The following is a 22,833-nucleotide window of genomic DNA, read 5'->3' as shown; positions in this document are numbered from 1 at the left end:
CTCAAGTCAGTTGCAGCCACAGCACTAGCTATCAGACAAAGTGATTCTATAGTATTAGGACATTCCTTGACAGTACAAGTTCCACACTCCGTGGAAGTTCTTTTAAACCGAACACAGACTCAGCACTTGACAATTGCACGTTTGACAGGTTATGAACTGACACTATTCCAGCCACACATAGAAATCAGACGCTGCAATGTTCTAAATCCTGCTACACTGTTACCGTCAGTTACTTCAAATCCTGCCACACATGACTGTGTGGAAGTTGTTAACACTATGACAAAGCCAAGACAAGATCTGACAGATATTCCATTACCAGATCCCGACCTGACACTTTATGTGGATGGTTCATGTATGAGAACAAGTACAGGAGAACTAGTAGCCGCGTATGCAGTGACTACTGAGACTGAAGTTATTGAAACACACCGTATTGACACCCTGTCTGCTCAGGCAGCAGAGCTAGTCGCTCTGACACAAGCCTGCATACGTGCCAAGAACCTGAAAGTTAATATTTACACAGATTCACGCTACGCATTCGGAGTCGTACACAACTTTGGAGTGCTCTGGCAGGAGAGAGGTTTCATGACTTCTCATGGAACCAAGATTCAGCATGGGTTCCTTATTCAAGCTCTGTTAGATGCAATACATTTACCGACATCTATCGCTATCATGAAATGCAAAGCACATACGAAAGTTACTGACATTATTTCTCAAGGAAACGATCTAGCGGATCAAACAGCCAAACTCACAGCTCAGACTCCAGACACTCCAGTTAGCAAGACACCGACATCCACTCTAGAACAGACTACTTGTATGACAGTTAAGGACCCTACCCAAGATGTCATAGATATCCAGTTACATGCTACTCCCGAAGAAATTAAGAAATGGTCCGAACAAGGAGGGGTCCAGACAGATCAGGGATGGGTGACGAAGGGAAAGGCCACATGGTTTCTCCCCGACTCTATGGTTCAAGTCATTATCAATACCGCACATAGTCCTGCACATTTAGGAGAAAAAGCCATGTTAGACAGTATCCAGAACATTTGGTTTAACAAGCATTTACGAGCTGCAGCCAAGCAGAAAGTCCGTACTTGTATGATATGTTGTCAGTTCAATCCAGGTAAAAGTGTCCCGGTGGAACAAGGTGGATTCCAACCCCCTGACCACCCTTTTGAAGTCCTCCAGATGGATTATATTCAGATGGAGCGATGTCGAGGTTTCAAGTATGTCCTTGTAGTTGTATGCGCTTTGTCCAGGTGGACAGAAGCATATCCAGTCCCAGATTACACAGCCGCGACCACTGCCAAGCAGTTGGTTCGTGAATTTTTCCCCCGCTATGGACTCCCTAGGGTCGTGTATTCTGATAACGGCCAGCCATTCTCATCCGAACTTATGAAGCACGTTTCCCTTTTGTTAGGGTACCAGTGGAAGTTTCATTGTGTACGCCATCCTGAAGCAGCAGGTCTCGTAGAGAGACATAATCAAACCTTGAAAATCCGTATTGCCAAAGTCTGTCAAGAAAAAGGTGTAGACTGGTTAGTTGCCCTGCCAGTCGCTCTATTCTATATGCGCATGGTCGCACACTCCAGATCAGGTCTGTCCCCTTATGAGGTCGTATTCGGCCGCCCCCCGAATATGTGGGGTACACCTAGACCCCGAAGTATTACAGATGTTTCCAGTAATATGCTGACAGATTACCTAGCTTCCTTGATGTCTGCCCTACACTCTTGTCGTTCACAGGTTGCCGCCGCATTTCCCGACAATACTGAAGTCAAGCCACACGAGGTCCTTCCTGGCTCCCTGGTTTTAATCCGGAATTTCGATCGTTCAAGTCCGCTGGAGCCTCGCTGGAAGGAGCCGAAGTTAGTCCTTCTGACCACCCGCACAGCCGTGAAGTTGGAAGGCAGAAAAGGCTGGGTGCATCTGTCTCATGTCAAGAAATTTCATGGACTAAGACCTAAATCTTTAAATGACACTTCTACAGACACTTCCAAGCCTGAACTTTGGCCTATTATCAAGGACTGTCCCGCTATTGACTCTGATTCAAAGGATTCCCTGTTAGAGAAAACTCCACAGCAGGAGTATAAACAGAAGCTTCGGTCTAGTAAAATAAGTCAGCCAGTTTAATTGTCTAAGTCCCCCTGGGTGAAACGGTTAGACAGGTATCTGACATGTATGAGATAGACCCCCATAGTGGGAGAGTTAGTCAAAACTCTATCCGATGTATCGTTTTTCTAAGTTTTATATTGTTTTTGAGCTTGATGATTACCTGCACGAGTTATGCATTTCATTTATGTTTTCCAATTTCTCATGTAAATAAGTTTTCTAATGCTACAGTAGAGCACACGTTTAGTGATCTGCCTCCTCATGAACTATCTTATCGTCTTGCTATGCGCAACAATACATTTATCCGTATGTTACATTATTCACACCAGACCAGCAATGCCACTAATTGTTGGGTGTGTGGTCGACTCCCCCCTTTCCAGACACCGAAGGGAGTGCTGCCACTGTTTCCTTATCCATTTTCACATAATGGTTCATGTGGAGCCTGGTCCATGTTAACGTCATCCTCAACAGATATGTCCTTTCTGAACAGTACATGTTTTCCAGACAAGCAAGGTCTTCCCCACAGAACAGGGTTAGATCTAGAAAATGAAGTTTATAATTTGGGTAATTATTCTTCGAATTTCATGGTTCTGAATGTTCAGTCTGATCCTACTCCAGATTTACCTGCTATTTCAGTACTACCAGTCAAAGGCGAATTATGTGTCAGAAAAAATGGTTCCGCACATGTAGGACATAGTGATTGTATTACCATTATTAAGTATAGTGACAGTGGGAAATCTATTTTCAAAGCTTCACATCATTCATATTTTGTTTGTGGTCAGACCGCATATGTTCGTCTGCCCCTCGATTGGGAGGGAACCTGTTACATTGCCTTCCTACTGCCACCAGTTTTCCTAGCCCCATCCGATTATCATAGAAACACACATCTAGTACACATTAGACATAGAAGGGAGATTGAGTCCCCCGATTGTCGATCAAACTGAAACTGCTCTAGAACAGTATACAGACTTCAATAGAGGTTTCTTCTTCTTTATAGGACCTATCCAGAATAGTAAGTTAATCCGTAGGTTAACCAGAACCCTTGAAGCAGTAGTGAATGAGACTACTTCTGCTCTAGGTAACTTAACCGAAGAGCAATCTGCTATGAGATTTGTCGTGCTCCAAAATCGTCTCGTTCTTGACGTCATACTGGCCGATAGAGGAGGAGCATGTAGAGTCATCGGATCTAGTTGCTGCATTTTCATTCCTAATAACGCGCCGTCTGTTTATTCAGCTATAACCAGACTTAATAAAATTGCCCATCAGTTACACCAGAATCCAGGCACCTGGACATGGTCCGGTTGGCTCTGGAGTATAATTTCTGCCTGGGGATGGAAAGTATTGTCATTTCTAGGTATTGCAGTAGCGATCATATTCAGTTGCTGCCTCTGTATACAATGTGGCCCTGCGATTTGCGGCATTTGTGCTACCTCTTGTATTCCTAGTCCCATGTCCCGTCCTAAATCCCGTTCCAAGACAATTCGAGACGAGCAAATGATACTGTATGAAATGATAGATGGTATCATGAATATAGATGTTTCCTGATGGAAACGTAGTGACAAGGAGGGAATGTGGAAAAGTAAATTTTGCCATGTTCTGTGTCCCTACGTGTTCCCCATCTTATGTTATATGTGCATGATTAATATGCAATATGTATTCCCCATGATCGATTAAAGACGCAATTACAGTTGTGTCCATCTCTAGTATGCCAGTTTTCAGTTCTCGTTAAAGCTACGAGTACTAGGCCTATGTAAAGTTATGTTGCCACGTTTTACAGTGTGCACGTTAATTCATTGAAAAGTCTCCGTTTCTAGGCCTCAAAAGGGCCCGGACACCAGATTCAGCTCCTGTCTCCTGAACCCTCGCTGAGGAGCGATACAGCCCCCACCTGTATCCCTGACCCTTCACTTACTTCCTGCCTCACAGTGCCCGGCTCGGCCTGGCTCTGCCTGCCAGTCTGCCAAGAGTATGTTATGATTCTAGTTATCAGTCCAGCTCTCCTTCTCTGCATTCCTAAGCTACTGAATCGCATCAATAGTTTCCGTCACAGTCTAGCTTTTACGTCTCCATGTAAGAGAAATACTGTATTAATGGTAATTTAATATTCCTCAACACGCACTACATGTAGAATAATGCATGCACCAGTCTTAGAGTCTGTTAGCCTTTACCCTGATAACTTTTGGATTCTATCGACATGTTCTCTAAACATCAGATACTAGATAGTGTTTAGGTACATGTCGCTCTGACTCTCCAGACTTCAGTCTCTCCTTCTAGCGCAGAAGTCATAGCCCCCAGTTTCTCCCTAGTAACACGTCATTGCCAGCTTGCGCGCACCACTAGGTTAGAGGTCCCGGCTCCTTAGGTAGCCCCCTCCATGTTTCCGCCCCATTTATGACATATTCCGTTACGTTTACATCACATGTCTATGTATACGCCCTGTTCACGCCTCTTGTTACACCTACTTTCTGCCTTATCTTTCACGACTGCTACAGGCCCTGCCCACTGCTACGCCTATTGTATTGAACATCATGTATTTTGTTTAAGTATATATATGCTTGTGTCCTGTTATTAAAAGTTGTGCAGCGCTGCCATCCTATTCCCGTGCAGGTTGTCCTGTTCCTGTCCTTTATGCTGTATTAAACCTGCAAACTCCAGCTACCTCGAATCTTGACTCTTATTTATTGAGCTATCTGTTATTGTATATCCAGTCAAAAATAGAGGTATTATTTATTTATTTACCACAAGTTACTCTAAATGTCTTACGTTAGTTTTATCGCCCTTTCCAAACGCGTTGGGCGCCATGTAGTGTAGTTCCTATCATCCCAATAGGCTCTGCGCATTGGAATAATACCTACAGCAGTAAAGGCCTAGACCAGACGTTAACTAGGTCTACTACTGTCGATACTAGACTTAAAGTTTTGGGTTTGCCAGCTTAGCTCAGAGTTCACTAGAAACTTTCTCGAATGTTCAAGGAGGACTTAACTTCCCTGATTAGACAAGAAGGGATTTAGTTTCTGACAACCTTAGAACATAACAACTTTGCTCTCCCCTAATCAAGAGTATATCTCGAGAGTCGTGTGAACAAAAGGCATTTTATTTTACTCAGTCAGTACGTGCATTCTTAGTCTCATCAGAGTGTAGAGAAAAGGAAGAGACGGGCGTGTTCAATAAAAAGGTGTTATTTATTGATCAGTCTCTTTTCTCATACAAGAGAAATGGATCGATATTATTGCAATACTTATAGTTAAGTAAAGTGCATACATTAAAAGCAATAGTATAAAATAATACTGTAAAAACATTGATATGGTTTCTAAGCCATAAGATGTTTAAAATGAATAAAATTTATTACATACACATATACATTTGACTAAACGTACTCAACTGGTGTTTCTAAATACGCCTACCCCGTGTACCTGACCTAAGCCTAATACGTGGGCGGGAATAGAAAGTTACAGTTTAAGTTAAGTTTGTTTTTGCCAAGTGAATAACTAAAGAATTCTCTGTGAGGGGTTATTCAGTTCTGTACCTGGAATCTAGGTTGAATGAGGGATGGTATCTCTCTCTCTGGTCTCGATATTCCAGGCTGCCTGCGAGGGCTACCTGGAAACGCCGGTGCTGGATTTCTCGGCAGGAGAAAGCAGCTTCTCTCAGCGCGTCAGGAAGGCGGGGCTGCGCCAGCGGGGTCTGCTCTGCTCTTCGCTTCGGCAAGTATGGCTGCTCCGTCTCGTCACCACGCGTGTGTTTGCATAGGGCAATATCGGTAATATTTATACCTTTAAGGTGCCGAGATTGACGTAAGGATGGACATAGATACGTCAATAAGGATGTCATACGACTTGCTCGTTAGCACATTCTTTTACTGAAGTTCTCGGTGAAATCAAAACAATGGCCGCAGGGTTTTGCCCAGGTTGTCATAGGTTTGATTTGTTATGAGAACTCCGTATGCCTTATCAGGGGCTGGAGGAATATCGCTTGTCTAATTAGATCGCAAGCGTTATGACCTAATCAGATAACACGTTCCTGTGCCGTAGTGTGACTGCGTCAGATAACGGTATCTGCATCATGGGGGTTTTCTGCCTCATGGGCTGACTGCTAGTTAACTTGTTGGTTTGTTTAACCAGAATAGGGTCAGGAATAGGGGGATCGATTCAGAACCTATAGGAATACATCACAAAAGTGCAAGTGCTCCCTATTGTAAATTGTTGGAATGGATTAGTGACTCTATGATTGGCTATTTCATTTACTTGTCAGAACGTAGTACAGTGCACCAGGTGTGCCCAGGGCCTGTAAATCAAATGCTGCTGGTGGGCCACCCACAGAAGCAGCTTGTAAAATATGGCTCAGGCCTGCCATTGCAGAGCCTGTTTGCAGTCCATGACTGCCATGTCGACTTGGCAAGTGCACCCACTTGCTAGTCCCTTAACTTTCCCTTTTCTGCATGTTAGTCACCCTTAAGGTAGGCCTAAGGTACCCCTGTGGGCAGGGTGCATTGTATGTAAAAGGTAGGACATGCCCTGATGTGTGTAGCATTTCCTGATAGTGAATTACAGCCAATTTCGATTTTCACTATTGCAAGGCTACCTGTTCCCATAGTTGGCAGTTTGATTATAACATCTTATAATCGGATGTATGACGATTCAACGCAAACAAGCACAACGAACACCATTACATCGCATTCCTCACATCGCACACAGCATTACATCGCACGCATTCACCACGCAAACCATTACATCGGACTCCGCATTCACACGCATGCAAAAGACTTTTTGATCGCACACTACGACCACGCATTCAATCACACCGCAAAAATCTCCCTTACGGCCCGTCAAACACAGTACAATGCCCTAACACTTACCCTCAACCCTACGGTGTAAACAATAAACGCAAAACAGTACCATACACTAACAACCCTACAGTGTAAACGATAAAGGCAAAACAGTACCATATAGTAACAATAACCCTAAGCCCTAGCCCTAAAGCCTAAAACACCCCCATATTCAACTCCTAACCCTAGGCCCTAGCCCTAAAGCATAAAACACCCCCATATTCGACTCCTAACCCTAAGCCCTAGCCCTAAAGCCTAAAACACCCCCATATTCGACTTTTAACCGTCCCTGCGTTGTAAAAGTCCCGTGATGTAATGGCGCCCCCGATGTAACGTTGTGCGTAGTGAATGCACGCGTCATAACGTCGTGTGCGTTGTGACAGCACGAGACATATACGCATGCGATGCGACGCATGCAATGCAATGGGTGTTCCCCCTTATAATCCTACCTGACCCAGGGAACGGATCACTGACAAAATATAGACGGACCGAATATCGACCTACAAATATCGAGTATAGAATATCGATGGACAGAATATGACATCCTATCTCTACAAAGGTAAGTACAAAAATATCGAAACCAAAATATCAATGTTTAAAATATCATTGTTTAAAATATAGTTTTTTTAAATGTCTTAAAATAATGTAACATTAATTAAATAATAAATATAATTAATAAAACATAGTTAGAATTATTTAAAAAAGGTAAAATTATAAATACCAAATGTAATATAAACAATTAAACATCCACATTTAAAAAAATTATATATATGTATTAACTTAATGATATTAATAAATAATTATTTTATTTAATTATAAAATGTTAGAAAATAATAAAAGTTATATATATATATATATATATATATATATATATATATATATATATATATATATATATATATATATATATATATATATATATATATATATATATATATATACAGGGAAGCTATGACCCAATTGCAAGATAAAGACTGCTACATAGGAACAAATTCTACAAACGTAACCAACATCGAGGAAAGGTACCACACATGCCTATACGAATGGAAAAGACAAGCCTGATAACAAAACAGGAACTAGATTTTCTCAAAAATTACTACTCAGTTACTCCTCAACTATACTTGATCCCAAAGGTTCACAAGGACATCAGATGCCCACCAGGACCTATTTCTCCAACCGTTTGTCAAATCCCTACCTGCATTTACAAGAGACACTGGACATTTCCTATTGTTTATTTCTGAATGTATGTGGCAAGATGACTATATTTTTGTAACACTAGATGTGCAAAGCCTATATACAAGCATAAGGCATAGGGATGGCCTAAAGGCACTACAACACTTCCTAGGCACAAGACACATCAAACTCCATCAACACACCATGACGCTCCTACACATGACAGAATGGTGTTTGGAAAATAACCACAAAAAAAATAACACCTTCCTATTAGATAAACTCCTCTACAAACAGACACAGGGCACAGCCATGGCTACTTGCTTCGCCCCCAGCTATGCTAATTTGCATATGGGCTGGTGGGAGGAGCAAGTACTCATGACACAACACCAGTCGGAGATGTCTGACAATGTGGTGATCTACCGTCGCAACATAGATGATATCTTCATCCTTTGGCGCGGCTCGGAGCAGAATGCACTGGACTTCGCCAACAAGATCAACACCAGCAAGGAAAAAATTGTGTTTTTGGATCTTGAAGTATATCATGATGACACCAAAGTCCAGACACAGACGCATAGGAAAGAGACGGCAGGAAATGCCATCCTGCACGCACAGAGCTCTCACCCAACAAGTCTGATAGAAAGCATCCCCTATGCCGAATGCCGAAGGATGAGGAGAAATTGCAGCACTATCAAAGACCTTGAAACTTGCACATCTAGCCTTTTCAACAGACTGAGTTGGAGAGGGTACAAAAACACAACACTAACAAAAGCCAAACAGAAAAGTGAACTACACACCAGAGAAGAATTACTGAGTAATAACACATCCAGCAAAAAGACACTTAGTCAGGCAAACTCCAACACCCCCAGACTCAATTACGGGTTTCAACAAATACCACAACAACCTCTGTAAAATTCTATACCGGCACTGGCAATCATCCGCAGCGACCCAAGCATAGGCGCCAACTGTGCCAAACTACCGCAACTAACCTTCAGGCGGGCTAAATCAATGAGGGAGGAACTAGTCAACAATGCGCCAACACAGGACAGAGGGGGGAATTGGCTCAAAGCCCAGGCAGGATTCTTCAAGTGCACAAAATGCAAAGCCTGCAAACATCCAACCAACACAAAAACAGTGAACACACCACTTTGGAAAATCCCACTGCTGATTAAGCATGGGCGCAAAATCCGATCCGCTCGCGGATTTTGCAAATTTTCGGTAAATTCGCGATCCGCGAACTCCCGCGAATTAACCGCGAATTCGCAAATCCGCGAGCGGCGGATTCCGGGGGCAAAAGTTGAAGCCTTGCTGGCCTGTTGTAACTATTTTACGATGGCGCCGGCAAGCTGCCAGCGCCATCCTAAAATAGTTACTAAGTTAGCTTCAACAGGAAGCTCTAATAGATAAAATAAAGCAGGTGCTCGAGCACCTGCTTTATTTTACCTATTAGAGCTTTTTGTTGAAGCTAATTTAGTAACTATTTTACGATGGCGCTGGCAGCTTGCCGGCGCCATCGTAAAATATTTATAACATGGCCTTCCTGTGACCAGGAGCTTCTGTCAGGTGTGCCTTCTTCCCAAATCTACCCTCGAAAATCAGCTGTGATGCTGGATAGCGGCCTTTGCATCCTTGACTTTCACGAGCGCAATCCTCGTGCTGTTCCTGTGGCCAGGAAGCTGAAGGGACCCCTGCACCCCTCGGGGCGATTGCATAGTAACACACACATGGTCGCTGAAACTAGTTGAAGCTCAAATGCAGTGACTCATTCATCTGCCCCAAAAAAATCATGAGCGTCGTCGAGGCAGGTGTGCCTTCTTCCCAAATCTACCCTCGAAAATCAGCTGTGATGCTGGATAGCGGCCTTTGCATCCTTGACTTTCACGAGCGCAATCCTCGTGCTGTTCCTGTGGCCAGGAAGCTGAAGGGACCCCTGCACCCCTCGGGCGATTGCATAGTAACACACACATGGACGCTTAAACTAGTTGAAGCTCAAATGCAGTGACTCATTCATCTGCCCCAAATAAATCGTGAGCGTCGTCGAGGCAGGTGTGCCTTCTTCCCAAATCTACCCTCGAAAATCAGCTGTGATGCTGGATAGCGGCCTTTGCATCCTTGACTTTCACGAGCGCAATCCTCGTGCTGTTCCTGTGGCCAGAAAGCTGAAGGGACCCCTGCACCCCTCCGGGCGATTGCATAGTAACACACACATGGTCGCTGAAACTAGTTGAAGCTCAAATGCAGTGACTCATTCATCTGCCCCAAAACAATCGTGAGCGTCGTCGAGGCAGGTGTGCCTTCTTCCCAAATCTACCCTCGAAAATCAGCTGTGATGCTGGATAGCGGCCTTTGCATCCTTGACTTTCACGAGCGCAATCCTCATGCTGTTCCTGTGGCCAGGAAGCTGAAGGGACCCCTGCACCCCTCGGGGCGATTGCATAGTAACACACACATGGTCGCTGAAACTAGTTGAAGCTCAAATGCAGTGACTCATTCATCTGCCCAAAAAAAATCGTGAGCGTCGTCGAGGCAGGTGTGCCTTCTTCCCAAATCTACCCTCGAAAATCAGCTGTGATGCTGGATAGCGGCCTTTGCATCCTTGACTTTCACGAGCGCAATCCTCGTGCTGTTCCTGTGGCCAGGAAGCTGAAGGGACCCCTGCACCCCTCGGGGCGATTGCATAGTAACACACACATGGTCGCTGAAACTAGTTGAAGCTCAAATGCAGTGACTCATTCATCTGCCCAAAAAAATCGTGAGCGTCGTCGAGGCAGGTGTGCCTTCTTCCCAAATCTACCCTCGAAAATCAGCTGTGATGCTGGATAGCGGCCTTTGCATCCTTGACTTTCACGAGCGCAATCCTCGTGCTGTTCCTGTGGCCAGGAAGCTGAAGGGACCCCTGCACCCCTCGGGGCGATTGCATAGTAACACACACATGGTCGCTGAAACTAGTTGAAGCTCAAATGCAGTGACTCATTCATCTGCCCCAAAAAAATCGTGAGCGTCGTCGAGGCAGGTGTGCCTTCTTCCCAAATCTACCCTCGAAAATCAGCTGTGATGCTGGATAGCGGCCTTTGCATCCTTGACTTTCACGAGCGCAATCCTCGTGCTGTTCCTGTGGCCAGGAAGCTGAAGGGACCCCTGCACCCCTCGGGGCGATTGCATAGTATCACACACATGGTCGCTGAAACTAGTTGAAGCTCAAATGCAGTGACTCATTCATCTGCCCCAAAAAAATTGTGAGCGTCGTCGTGGCAGGTGTGCCTTCTTCCCAAGTCTACCCTCGAAAATCAGCTGTGATGCTGGATAGCGGCCTTTGCATCCTTGACTTTCACGAGCGCAATCCTCGTGCTGTTCCTGTGGCCAGGAAGCTGAAGGGACCCCTGCACCCCTCGGGGCGATTGCATAGTAACACACACATGGTCGCTGAAACTAGTTGAAGCTCAAATGCAGTGACTCATTCATCTGCCCAAAAAAAAACGTGAGCGTCGTCGAGGCAGGTGTGCCTTCTTCCCAAATCTACCCTCGAAAATCAGCTGTGATGCTGGACAGAGGCCTTTGCATCCTTGACTTTCAGGAGCGCAATCCCTTTGCTGTTCCTGTGACCAGGAGCTTCTGTCTCTTCACCTACTGCTCTGATCGGCCTCAGCCCTTTTACCCACACAAGAGGCATGTGCACTCGCATCTGTGCATTACCCCACTCGCATAGTAACACACACATGGTCGCTGGAACTAGTTGAAGCTCAAATGCAGTGACTCATTCATCAGCCCAAAAAACAATCGGACCTTTTACCCACACAAGAGGCATGTGCACTCGCATGGAAGCCCCGCCCCAAATCCGCGGATCCGCAAATCCGCAAAATCCGCCGATTTTGCGGATCCACGATCCGCAAATCCGCAAATACCCGAATCGTGGATCCGCAAAATCCGCCCATGCCTACCAGTGCTGATAAAAGATCACTACAACTGCAAAGCAGACTTTGCAGTGTACGTACTACGTTGCACATGCGACAAACTGTATGTGGGGAGTGTAGTGTCCTAGCAGACACAGGCAAGGGTTAAATTTGTAAGCCTGATACACCTAACACCCACCTACCACTGATGTCATGAGACCACGTGACACAGCTAATAAAAAGAGCCGAGCGCACGTGCTCGGGGCTCACTAACCCACTCTACCTCTGGTGTCTGAGTCGCAGTTCTTCCACCATGTGGGCCTAGGGCCCCACAGTATTACAATGGCGATGAGGGAGTGGTTCTAACTCCACGCGACGCAGCCACTGCTAAAAAAGGGGGAGAGAATCCTGCCCGAGCGAAGGGCACCCCCAGAGGAAGCAGCGCCGGCCGCCGAGTGCCCACGGGGCGTGCATCGTGCCCCGTGCCTAGCCTTTGATAAGGAGGTGATCGGGAGCCGACCCCGCACCTCTCTGGCCCCACCGGGAGCTGTCCTGCTGAGCGAGGCACTCGAGGATAGAGCGGACCGTGCGGTGCCCACCCACCACGGCCGCAGCGGAAGAAAAGGCCCGGAGGCCAGAGGTGAGCCCGAGCCATGAATGCCCCCAGGAGGTCGCACATGCCAGGAGCGACCCCCCTTATTACGGCACATGAAGCGGAGCCCACCCGCATGACCAGCGCGCCTCGCCGGGCGTGAGTGTGCCCACAAAGACATTTAATTAAAGCAGTGCCAGCGGAGCCCACCCGCGGCCTGCCTGCTGCGTCTACGGTCCCCCGCCGCGCCACGTGTGATGAGAGGCGGCCGCGGCGAGGGTGAAAAACAATAAAAACATAGCAGCGCCGGCAGAGCCCACCCGCGGCCTGCCTGAGGCGACCCCCGATGGACAACGACTTTAGCAAGGCCAGCGGAGCTCACCCGCGGCCTGCTAGCATCGACCCAGAGCCCCGCCGCGCAGCGTGTGACCGGAGCTGCTGCGGCGGTGGACTGACTGCAGGCTAGGCGCTGTGTGGAGGAGAAGATGTGCAAGCGGGAAAATGAAAGTAAACATGCGGAGCCCACCCGCGATCAGCATAAGTGCCCCAAAGGTTACACAAAACAGCACACTGTCAGCGGAGCCCACCCGCAGCTACAGGGAGAGATGCCCAACCCCACGAGACTGCACAGATCCTGCAAGTCCCCCCCCCGCCCGAGAACTGTCACGAGCTGCCAGGGCAGGGAGGAAGAAGCGTAAAGACTAGCTTGGCCAGCGCTGGGGGGAGAAATGTGCCCCCACCTTCTGTGCATCCAAAATAAAAATAAAAAACAGTGAAAAGGCATCCGGCTGACAGCGAAAGCAAGCACCACAGCAGCAAGCTGCATACAGCCCCCAACTGCCCCAAGTTACGAAAAGGAAAAGAAAGGACTTACCTGCAGTGACTCCAGCCCCCTCCTGCGCACTCCTGGCATCAACAGGTCCTGCAAGCAAGCTCAGGACTCCAAGCCCAAACAACATGGGAAGGAAAAATCACCAAGAGGAGGCGAGCTCCTGCTGAAGGGAATCCAGCCCACACTGCCATCTAGTGGTCACTAGGTGATATTGCGTCAGAAGAAGCACAAAGAAGCCAACAAGCACAAGACACAACAAGGGACAGCCTACAAGGAAAACAAGCCTGCAGCGATGCGGCCGAAGACGGAGACCCATCATCACTGCAGAAGTGACGCCTGTGGCCACAGGTGCTCACCGCAATCGCATGAAGAAGACAACCTCACGCTGGACGAAGAGGGAGAGTCAAGATGTCTACCGCAAGCAGCAAGTTTCACAGGCAACCGACTGGAAGAGCGCCAGTGTACCCCGGACGCGGACAGAATAAGACAGCACCTGAAAGTAAGGAAGCCACACCCACAGCACCAGAAGATGTGCGAGGCAAGTACCCAAGTGTGAAGAAGAAAAGTGCGACACGCAAGTGGAAGAGCGACCACGCCAAAGAATCAAATGAACCGCAAGGAACAAAAGCTACACTGAAGATGTATCCCGACGGTACCAAGTGAAGCAAGAACTTGCCACTACACTGCACACTGACGTGCACCGGAAGAGTAACGCAAAGTTACCCCGCAGCCAAAAGGAGGCGAAACAACCAAGCAAGGTGAACGCCCCAAGAAGCTAAAGAGCCTCACCGGAAGCGAGCACGAGAAGTGCATCCACCGGAGAAGGTCCAGGGAGAGGTGAAGCTAACCCTCCGGAAAAGCAGAGCACACGAAGAGCGCAGGAGAAACTGCGCCAACGCAAAAGCACTGCAGCAGAACCAATAGCAATCCCAACGGTCGCGGATAGCGAGAAGACTCACGAAGAGGAAGCTGTCCACCCCATCTGGTAGCAAAGAAGATCGCCCAAGAAAAAGGATGATCCGACAAGCCAGAGGGGCGCCCAAACAAAAGCCGATCACCCAAAACTATCGCTAGAAATGAAAGAAGAAATTCTGCCAAGTCAGGATGAATATGTCCTGCCAGAAGACGTCCGTGAACTGAGAGATCAGAAGACCCGGAGAGACGGACGCAACACCAAGAGTAACTAGAAGTAATCGGAGACAAGAGAGAAGATCGTAATGACCGGTCCAGTCACCGAAGAGTGGAGAGAAGACAGTGTCCTAAAGATAGGACAAGACCAGAAGGAAACAGGCGGAGTGCACGCTGCTTGAAGAAGCCTGGTCAGCAAGACAAAGGAAGAAAGGTGACCGCACTGTGTCGTGAAAAGGAGAAGAGTGGCACGATGCCATGAAGAAGAGAACTGAAGTAAGAAGTCATGTGGCACGACGCCATCATCAACAAACTTCTGGAAAAGGTGAAGAGAGGTGTAACAAGTCCACACACCTACAAGAAGAAGAAGAGGTGACACATCGTGTACAGTGACCCGCACGTCCTGGAGAACACTGAGAGCACCAAGAACAGAACAGGCACCTATTCACAAGACCCCGACGACCCGTGGACGGTAAGAGAGCACAGGCCGGAACATTGGCAACACCCACCTTTGGGATTGAGCGGAAGTCTGGAAGCTGAGGGAGCTCAGATGTCCTGAACAAGGAGAACTGACCAATCCACACGAGCCCGTGGAGATCCAAGGGGCAAAGGCCTCAGGGACACCGGTGGCAGAGGGTCCCAACACGAGAGATGAGTCCATCGCCGTCTAACCTGCACGTCCCAGGAAGATGAGGAACTTGTGCGCAAAGGCAAGAGTCAACAACTACCCTTCAGGTAGAGCTACGGACTTTGCGAGGTAGTACCCCCATCGACTCCTCCATTCACACGCAGACTGTGGAGTTGGAGCAACGCTGTGGAATAATACCCGGCCCAGTGGAAACCTGGTGAAAAGGGCCTCCGGTGATATCTCGTGGCAGGAGAACACCCGCGAGAGGGGTGTCCTAGTGAGAAGAATGTCCTTCGAACACTCCATTCTTTGTAAAGTAAAGCTGCCTACAGTGAAGAAACCGACAGACCAGCTGAAGACAACATCATCCAAGTCTAACATCTGGTCATCCTGTGTGACATCATCCTCAAAAGCAAGATCTCCGTGGACTGACCACCACACGTCCACGGCGCAAGCAAAGAAGAGCACGCCCACCGAGAACCAGGACGTCAAGCCAAGAAGAAATAAAGTTCCAGCAGCAATTTCCATCACCGTCATGAAGCAAGCAGCTGAAGAGACTCACTGTAAATTTGTAATTACTGTATATTTATGTATTTCCTCCCATAGGCTCGGACTTTTGCTTTTCCTTAATTTTTATTAAAGTTTGGGAGGAATGTAGTGTCCTAGCAGACATAGGCAAGGGTTAAATTTGTAAGCCTGATACACCTAACACCCACCCACCACTGATGTCACGAGACCACGTGACACAGCTAATAAAAAGAGCCGAGCGCACGTGCTCGGGGCTCACTAACCCACTCTACCTCTGGTGTCTGAGTCGCAGTTCTTCCACCATGTGGGCCTAGGGCCCCACAGTATTACAGGGAGCACATTGCACCCCGTCCACGTGAGAATCCTGCAACACTTAAGAGCCATCACCAACGATGATCCCTCATACCCGGTGGCACTCCACATAAACATGTACCACAAAGGCAAAGCGGAGGATCTGAGTTACTTTGTAATTGACAGTGTCAAAAAACACCCTAGAGGAAGCAACCGATTGTTAACACTCAGGAGACGGGAATCAAGATACATAATCATGTTAAATAGTAAGATAACTAATGGGCTCAATGCAGAAGAAGCGCTGAACGTTCATCTCTAGACTATCCCCTTTGTAATACTGAACTAATGTAAACCTCCTCGGGCTCCAGAAAACTGACCGCACCCCTCTTTTAAACATCCTCACTACCCATCCGTTGTAAATACACACACAAGCACATTTGACACATGTAAGGCTAAAACCACACATAGTAAAAGGCAGCACAGACACAACATTCACATTGACTCCGTGAACTACACGGTGTGTCCCCAATGCATCTGCACACATAGTTGAAATATCACCCTATAAAAGCCTGCCAGCATACAACCATTCTAGCCAGCCAAACAGTACAATGGCAGATTTCTTTCCGACTCTGGTAGTTACACGCTAGAGAACCCAACAGGCTTAATGTAGTCAGCGTCCGCCCACTGGGGCAGAATCAGTACATGAAGGACTCGCAGGCATACTCCGGAATCCATAAACAACGGCTACTGAATTAGCTGCATAAAACAAATAGGCGCACACGACAACAGTATCGGGTCCCAAACCTACCTGGATTTCAGCAGTGATGAGGGACTAATGTTTACACTCTGTCAGCGGAAACAGGCTCAGCCCGCTCCCGAATCGACACATAGGCCATAATTCAACACCAAGCTCGGCCGCAATTACAGAATGTGCACGCAGCATGCACTTTCATACACACATGTTCGAAGTATTTCCTTCATGTCCTTCACACTTCCATGTTAAGGACGCACGATGTGCCCAAACATACATACAGAACAAGCAGAAGCGCCATTACATGCAATTAAACCATGATTATTCACGAACATGAAGACACAGACAATCCATGTATATTAGATGTCTTTGTTTTGCCTAAAAGTTTAGTAACTTTTGAAATTTATTTTGGATGACTTGCAATTTATTTTTCACTAACTCTACTATGTCCATCACTTATCTGTCCATCACATGTGTAACAATGCCCACTATAAAAAGGCTTTCTCACTTGGGTGAAGGTAGATGTAGTGACCAAGGCGGCTGTGTATGCCGAAACACGTCCAAATCGTATGGAATAAAGAACTACCCTTGGAAATCCTCCCACAGAGTCGGTGCCTGCTTTTTATGGTGGTAAACAGGATTGGCTGAATATATATACACATATATATGGATAGCGTAGGGGATAAAATTACTATTCCCACTCCAGTGAGTGCAACAGTAGGAAAAGTGTTGGATAGCGGAGAGGTATAAATTAATATTCCCACTCCAACAAGTGTAACAGTGGGGAAAGTGTTGGATAGTGGAGAGGTAAAATCTACTATTCCCACTCCAGTAATTGCAACAGCAGGAAAAGTGTTGGATAGTGGGTGGGAATAATGTACTATTCCCACTCCACCAAGTGTAATAGTAGGAAAAGTGTGGGATAGCAGAGGTAAATAATTTAGTATTCCCTCTACTGCAAAATAATTAACATTAATTAAGAAATAATGAATTAGTCAAAAATAATTTACCTCCTACCATATTCCCCTATAAACAAATCCACCAACATTGTAAAATAATACACCATTAACAAAATTAAATAACAATTAGGAAGCAATTAAAAGACCATCAAAAATAAATTATATCACACAATTAACACTATGAAATAGCTTTAAAAAAGTAATATATAAAAAAATTAATGAAAATGTTATTAAAATCAAATTACTCCCAATCTACCCCCCTATCAACCCACAACCCACTCCTAAAAAAATCACACAACTAACATATTTACCAATTAACGAATAATAATTAATATCCAATCAATACCTACTTAATAAGATTGTTTAACACAATAACAATATAAAATATTAACTACATAAATATTATTTAATACAATTATTAATTAATTAATTATAATCAAACTACTTCCTACCCTATTCTCCATCAAAAATAAATTATATCACACAATTAACAATATAAAATAGCTTTAAACAAATGATATATGAAAAATTAATAAAAATGTTATTAAAATCAAATTACTTCCCACCTTACTCCCCTATAAACCCACAACCCACTCCTAAAAAAATTACACAATAAACATATTTAACAACTAACAATTAATAACTAATTAATAACAAGTTAATTAACAATATAATGTATTAAATACATAAATATTAATTACTATAATTATAAATTAATCAAGTATAATGAAATTACTCCCCACCATACTCCCCTACACACCCACAACCCACTCCTGAAAAATGCCACAATTAACATATTTACCAATTAATAATTAATAACCAATTAATAGCGAATTAATAACAAATTAATTAACACAATTAACACTATACATTATTAAATTCAAAAATATGAATTAATTAACATTATCAATTAATTAATTATAATTAAATTACGTACCACCCTATTCCCTGTTATACCCAGAACCCGCTACGGAACTAAAATGCAATATTTCATTTTCATAACATTAATAACTTCTACAAATTATTAATACATATATTATAAGTAAATTACTTCATACCCTATTCCCCTACAAACCCACAACCCGCTACGGAACTAAAATACACAAAAATTACTTAACAAAACAGTAATTACTTCTAAAAATTTCAAGCATTCATTAGAAAAATAAACTATACTTGTAACACATATACTAAAATATAGAACACTAAAATAAATGTCGCTATAATTAACAACAATATTTTGACTAACGCTATTACTAACTTCGATATTAACAAAAAACAATATTTCTTACCTGCATTTCCTTATTCTGGTCAACGATATTCTTGTTGGACAATATTGTGTCACATCGATATTTAAACATTGATATTATGACTCTATGTCCCAGGGAACTAGGTAGAAAAGCGAGTTTAGTATGCCTGAACTCAGAATGTTAAAATACATCTTTTAGTGAGGGTGATTTTTAGATTCTGTGTTTGAAAATCCCCTTTTTAGAAAGTCGGTATTTTCTTGCCTAACCATCCAGTATGACTCTGCTAAGTTTATGTATTTCATGTCTGCTTTGTGAGTGACAGGGGGCTGGAGAGGGCTTTGGCTCCAGCAGTCTGATGAGTCAGGGATGGGCTGAATAGGACCTGGGCTGAATAGAGAGTAGGGGGAGGAGATTTCCTTTCACTTGCCTGAGCCTACATTGAATAGAGAGTAGGGGGAGGAGATTTCCTTTCAGCTACCTGGTATCTGCTTTCAACAATGCTGTCTCCACCTCCTGCCAGGAAGCTGCAAAAGGGAGGACAGAACTGGGTTGGACTAGGTACAAACACTCTCTGCCTTTAAAGAACAAAGGATTTAGAAGTATAAATATTGGGGCCCACAACTTTGGATCACTTCTGGGAATCAATACCAACCTTTGCCAAAGAGAGAAACCAAGGAAGCTGAAGGAGGAGACTGCCCCTGTGCTGTGTGCTGTTTGGGGTTGGCCTGCAGTGGTTACTTATTGCCAAGGAAAGGAGAAAAGGAACTTTGTGTGTACTTTGTCATCTTGAGAAAGCTCTCCAAAGGCTTGAAGCTGAACTTGCCTCCTGTTCCGAAGTCTCAGGGACACAAAGACTTCACCACCAGCTCCCATGAATTTCCTTGCTGGGAATTCTACCTGCAGAGAGGTGCCTGCTGCTGTTTTTGGGACCTCTAGAGACTGTGTGTCGCTGGGAGCTGGAAGCGCAACGAGGAAGAAGCGTGTAGCCGCTGCAGCTGTTGCCATTGCATTACCAAAGAAGCGTGCCGCAGCAGTTTGTCGATGCATCGCTGAAGGAGCTTGTTGCATCACCAGAGAAGCATGTCGCTGCTGCAGAGGTTGCTGTTGCATTACCGGAGAAGCGTGTCACAGGGCCTTTCGTGGCTCAAGAGTTAGCCAAGTTCGCCACAGGCCGCGTCGCATCCATGTTGTTGCATCGCATCAAAGACGCAATCTTATCGCATAACACCAGATCATTGCATCGAGGCGCCATCCTGTTACATCGTAACTGGAATGCAGTAAGAAACAGACACATCCCCTCCTCTCCAGTAAGGAACAGACACATCACCCCCCTCGCGCTGCAGTAAGAAACTGACGCATCACCTCCCACAAAGCAAGGAACTGACGCATCACCTTCCCCGCGACCCTTCTGGTTTTTTTGCGTAACGCATCCAAGGTACTTTGAGAGTAAAGTGTTGCTTTTACTATCTACATTGTACTAAACTATTTCTACCATTTGAAAGTCATATGTTGTGGATTTTTTCAGTTTGGTCTTGTGTTAAGTCTAGATAAAGATTACCTATTTTTATAAACTAGTGTGGGGTTCATTCGTAGTGTTTTCACTGTGTTACTGTATGTGCTCACAAATGCTTTATACACTGCCTCTGAGATAAGCCTGACTGCTCATGCCAAGCTACCAAGGGGGTGCGCAGGGGTTATTTTAGGAGTGTAGCCTCCTTAAACTGACTAGAAGCAAGGGCCCATGCTTGGGTAAAGGTGCCTACCTCTGACAACCAGAGACCCCCATTTCTAACACCGTGCCTAGGATTTTGGTTCCTGCTTTGACAGGGTGCATACCTCTGCTGACCATAAACCCATTTTCTAATATATGCCATATATCCAGTGGCTATAAATTAAATGCTACTAGTGGGACTGAAGCACATACTGTCCCAACCACTTAAGTGGCCTCTTAAAACATGTCCCAGGTCTGTCATTCCAGCCTGGATGCAGTTTTAAAACTTCCACTTCGACTCAGCAATATAACTACTTGCTAAGCCTTAAACTTCTCTTTTATGGCATATTAGTCTACCGTTAGGTAGGACCCAGGTAGCCCAAAGGGCAGGGTGCATTGGAATTAAAAACATTGGAATGCACTTTTAAGTTTGACATGTCCTGGTAGTGAAAAACTCCTACATTCGTTTTTCACTACTATGAGGCCTACCTGCCAAATTGGATAACATTGGTTGCCTTCTTACAATTAGTAAGTGCTAACTTTTGATTGAGACCAGGTAAGCAGTTCTTGTGTGGTATCTATGAAATTCTAAAACAAAATACTCTGTAATGGTAAAGTTGAAATTCCAATTTTTAAAATGCCACATTCAGAAAGTTTGCATTTTCCTGGCCTTATCCGTTTGGTGCCAGAGCCTCCCTTGTGTCATATGGCTGGGTGTAACAGGCAGACATTGTGAAATCCTCCCAGTCACACAATAGGTTGTGCCTGAATGGGCCAGCTATTGGCAGGCTGGGGGGCAGAGATGGGTGCAGCTCCATTTGCAGCTGAATAGGCTGTGTTCTGCCTTCATACAAAGGGTTTGTCATTTCCACATTTTCTAAGCAGCCTGCTTGGAGCCAGGGCAGGTGAGTCTGATAATTCCAAACACTTTAAAGAGAAAGCTCTGGAAACTTCTCCTGTCCTCAAAGTAGGCACCAGAGGTAAAAGTAGGGCCCTGAACCCATTCTGAGTGAGTTCGAAGCCCCAAGTGGTGTCCCACCATCCTGAACCCTTGGCTGTGGTGCTAAAAGTGCCCAGACAGTGACAATCCAAAATGTGGGACTTAGGAAGGTTTTGGCTCATAACTGTACCGAGAACCGCGGAAAGTCTTGGACCAACATGCTTGGAGATCTGCCATGGTGCCTTGCCGGTATGCCTTACTTTTTGGCTGCTCCCGGTACGTTCTTCTCTGCACCTGCAAATACTTTTCAGCTGTCATTCAACAAAGGGGTTTCGAACCTCCGGGAAATATCTTTGGCTACAGCCTCCTGCCTTGTCTCGCTGGAGCTTTTCAACTTCTGAAAAGGATACTGAGTCCAAACGTAGGAATCTTCACTGTAAAATTGTCCAGAGGCTTCCTGACAGCTACATTCCCTCTTCGGACACTGCCTGCAGCCTTATTCTGCTGAAACGTCTTCTAAGTCCATATGTAAGAGATGACCTTGCCCAATCCATTTCTTGTGTCCGGACCGCACTCCATCGTGGTTGTCCATATTTATCTACTTAGGCCCAGACTCGCACAACCACATGTCCCATATTAGCATCTTGATTTTTTAAGCGTTAGTTTTTACTAAAACCTTTAAAAAGTCATGAAATCTGTTTTACTGATTGGAGTTTTATCATTTCGATGTAAAATAATTTATTAAAATGTACTCTGTTTTTCTTAATTGGTGTGCGATTTTTTTTATGTTGTGGTTTCACTTTATTACTGCATGTGTGCTGCATAAATACTTTACACATTGCCTCTAAGTTAAGCCTGACTGCTTTTTATGCCAAGCTACCCAGGGTTAAGCACAGGTCAATTTAGTGACGTTTTGTGGGCCACCCTGCTTGGGATTGTGCTGTTGGTTTACCAGAGCTCACACCCAAGTCAAACAACAACCCAATTTCTCAAAAAGAACAATAAGGCTGTATGTCAAAGACAATTTAAAGTCCAGACACCACAACATGTTGCCTGAAGAAGCGGTTTGGTACACCACAAAAGCATAAGGAGTAGCAAATTGCACCACTTGCATTACTAACTTCTCATACAACAGTACCCTTATGTGCAGCATTGTAAGGCTGTAACCTTTGATCCACTCTGTCTACACCACCAATGTATTTGTTGTAGTCCAAGATACAAGTTGATTTGTAGAT

The sequence above is a fragment of the Lissotriton helveticus genome, chromosome 4_1 (genome assembly GCF_964261635.1).
Source record: "Lissotriton helveticus chromosome 4_1, aLisHel1.1, whole genome shotgun sequence".
NCBI classification, from domain to species: domain Eukaryota; kingdom Metazoa; phylum Chordata; class Amphibia; order Caudata; family Salamandridae; genus Lissotriton; species Lissotriton helveticus.
The sequence above is the reverse complement of the archived record's forward strand: the minus strand, read 5'-3'. Positions refer to the sequence as shown.